This window comes from Micromys minutus, assembly GCF_963924665.1.
Source record: "Micromys minutus genome assembly, chromosome: 4".
NCBI classification, from domain to species: Eukaryota; Metazoa; Chordata; class Mammalia; order Rodentia; family Muridae; genus Micromys; species Micromys minutus.
This window is the reverse complement of record NC_137973.1, coordinates 31822368-31826408: the sequence shown is the minus strand read 5'-3', so window position 1 is coordinate 31826408 and position 4041 is coordinate 31822368.

Here is a 4041-nt window from a genome sequence, read left to right as displayed (position 1 = left end):
GACCTACTTCCCCTAATGCCTGGTTTGCAACTCTACTGTGAACTCTTCTCTCCATTGCCTGTTTCTTGGTGAAGAGAAAGTGAAGCAAGTTTCCAGGGTGTTGGCCTGAATCTGCTGTTTCTGCCTCCGCCCTCTCAAGGCAGGTACCACATAATGGGGAACACACATTTATAGTTCAAGTGAGTCAGGGCAGAAATACTGATTCTCACACTTCTTAGCATAGAGACTTTGCATAAGTTAATTGATAGGTCTGCTCCGGAGCCAGGAATACAGATCAGTGGTAGAGAGCTTATCTGGCACACGAAAGATCCAACATCAAGAAATAAAATAATCTAAGAATGGTGTGCATGTGTGCACGAATGTGCATGTGTGCACACATGTGCACTCCCATCTGTAAAATGAGTCAAATGAGATACTTTATAGATCTTACAGGACATACATAAGGGTGCCAGACATATTGTGCGTATTTAGTCAGAGCAGTAGAAAACTAACTTGTCTGTTCACGCTCACAGCCACCACCTGTGACCTTAAACTGTAATTGTCAAGTGAGAACTAGACTGTCAGTCCCCAACAGCATGAGATAGATAGTAGCCCCCTTTCTGCTTTATAATTTAATAAATAAATTGTGCTTTTATTTAAAAAAATAGTTTTGGTCATATTACCAATCGTCGACAGCTGATGCCCTCAGAGAGCGGCGCTGGTCTCTCTGGTGACCGACCAAGCCGCTTCCCAAACTCAGGAGCCCTTCTCGCTCTTCAGGGGAGTCTGGAGAAGGAAACTGGCCACCTTCAAGAGAGAAAGCACCGCATTTCCCCCTCCCCACCTTTCTTCTCCTGCCAGTCATTCCCTCTCTGCTTCTGGGTTCCTTTTCGGTACATTTCACGTTATGAGCGAGCTTGCGCAATGCTTGTCTCTGGGTGCTTGATTTATTTTAGTTGTCACAATGTCTTCCAGCTTGTCCTGTGTTGTAACAAACTGGTGGGATATCGCCCCACGTAAAGCTAACCAGGGTTCTGTTGTGTCTACGTTTGATTTTCCTTTTTAGTTGTTTTGTTTTTGAAACTGGGTCTTGCTATGTTGTCTAAGACGGAAAGGAACTCAGTGGGTGGGAGTTGCCTTCCACTCCTCCTTCGAAGCTGGAGCTACAGATGTGCACATCTGTGATCAACTTATTCTGCATTTTCTTCATCCACTCATCCACTGATGGACATTCAGGTTGTTTCCATATCTTGACTATGATCAAAAACTAGAAAGTTTGAGACAAGGATTAAGTTTCAAGATCTCTTGCACTGTTGCTTCAGTACAGTCAATATTAGCATGTGGCATAGGCCATCTCAAAATAACTCAGAGAGAAGATGCCAAATGATCTCCAGGAAAAGTAATAAAGAAAATGTTAATTGGATCAATTAAATAGTGGCTTAGTGTATAGACACATCAAAACATAATGTCGTACTCTATAAATATATGTAACAACAGTTTGTCATGCAAGAAGTAATATTAACCAATATTTATAATAATTAATGTTTCCCCCAAAAAATTTTATTAGAAATTCTCTGCATTTACATTTCAAATGTTATCACTACAATCCCATCCCCCTCCCATTGCATCCATGAAGGTGTTCCCTCTCCCAACCAACCGCCCTTTCCCACCTCAGCATCTTGGCATTCCCCTACACTGGGCAAACGAGCCTTCACTGGACCAAAGGCCTCTCCTCCCATTGATGCCAGAGAATGCTATCCTCTGCTGCATATGCACCTCAGACCATGAGTCGTTCCATGCAAACTTATTGGTTGATATTTTAGTCCCTGGGAGCTGTAGTGGGTTTGGATAGTTGATAATTTTGTTCTTCCCATGAGGTTGCAGACCCTTTCAGCTCCTTCAGTCCTTTCTCTAGCTCCTTCATTGGGGTCCCTGTGTTCAATCTGATGGTTAGCTGCAAGCATCCTCCCCTGCATCAGTGTAGCCCTGGCAGAGCCTCTAAGGAGGCATCCATATCAGGTTCTTGCTAGTAAGCACTACTTGGCATCAGCAATAGTACTTGGGTTTATTGGGCACATATGGAGTGCATCCCCAGGTGAGGCAAAGAGTGGGAAAATAAAGGTAGAAACAGTACCCTGGCTTTATATCGAAGCAAACTTATGTCTACTCAGAGACTAACCCAAATTCAAACATGGATGGTATAAAGCATTATTCAGTCTTTTGATGACCATTTCACATCTATAGAAAATTCTTCATATTACAACACACACACACACACACACACACACACACACACACACACACCAAACAAATTCATTTTATGGATATTTAGAACTCTTCTCTCCTCTAAGGAGATAATGATAATGTATGTATATATTTCTTGAATGACTATCTACAGGAAGACAGGGACCATGTTTAACTCTTTGGCATTTGTATTTTAAACCAATGTATGTATAGAAAGTAAGCACTCAATAAATATTTGTTGAAAGAAAAAAGATATGGTATTTAAATAGTCATCACTAATAGAATATCTTAATAACTCTAAAAGTTTTAGCTGGAAAATTAATCTATTGCCAAAACAAACATCATGACATTTTCCAAAGCCCAAAGCAAATATTGTTTTGAATAATCCAGGCAACTATTTCACAGATAATCAGAAAATGATCCATACAGACCTCTAAACCTCCTTGCTAATCTTCATCCCACTTAGGAAGTCAGCAAAATATTTCCTTCCTGACTCCATGTTGCCAGGTTTACTTAGACAATTGTTGTGCCTTAAGTTTTGGTTTCAGGACATAAAGAAACCAAGCTGGAATTTCATGCTGAGTAGCTTTCATAATGGCTAAAGATGTTATGCAGGCAGGGGAGGGGCGGACAGCAATGATACTACTCTACCAATCTTCCAGGCAAGATGTGCCCACTGGTGTAATAGTGGCATAGTTGTTATGAATATAACCAAGCACTTCTGATTGGGCTTCAAATCTATTCCATAGCTGCAAATATATGTCTGTCATGTAAACCTGATCAAAATCCTGTGGCTGGGAAATTCATGGCCCTATGGAAGGTGGAGATTTATTACTATTATTTTGCTAAATGGATATGTGCTCATCAAATCATCTTCTACATATTTATGTTTATACCTATGGATTATTTCTGATGTCAGCTTTGGTCAAAGGACCTTCTTTTTATAGTATGGGGCAGCAAGTGACTATAGAATGCTCATCCCTAAAGGGTACATTTCTATCACATACCCAAGACTCAGGGAACATCACAGAGGACATGGAAGACAGCTGAGGAGAGTCGTAAGGAACACTGTCTTCCAGCCTGACATGGCCTCTGCACTCAGGAACTCACAGCAACTGTAATTCCTCGCACAACATTGGTCCTCTCAGCATTTCATTTCGGAAGGAGGGGTGCTCATAAGGCCCCATCCCTCCCCGAGGATCTATAAGCAATTAATAGTTTCTGGAGGAAGAAAAGTCATTTTCTGCAGTGCACCTAGTAAGTCTCCCGTGATCCTGAAAATAACCCCTTATCCGTGCTTCTATAAGCAAGCCAATTAAACTCATTGGGCCACAGAGGGGAAAAAAAAGACGTGAAAGTATAGAAAGAAGTTGGAAGGATCCATGAAGTTGGAGTGGGGTAAGAGAGAGTAACAGGGACCAAATGCAATCAAAATGCATTATGTATATGTACAAAAAGTCATAACGAAGCCATCGTTACATATAATTCATTTATAATCATCAAAGTTGCTAACCATAATTGTTTCTCCAGATTAATTTTTGGAATTAACAGCACATTCTCCTTATTCTAATGAGTTTATTCATAATTCTTCTCCCAGACATTTTCTTTCTTTCTTTTTTTATTTTTTTTTTTCTTCTTCAAATTTTCTTTGCAGTGCCTCTAAAAATAAGTAGTCAGGGATGCACAATATAAACCCTGAGATGGGCTCTGTTTTTGGCCTTACTCTAAATTCACTGAGGCTGTGCCCAAGGCATAACAGGATCAAATATCATGTCTGACACAGTCTATAACCTGTTCTGTCAGGCAATACCAAAAGTT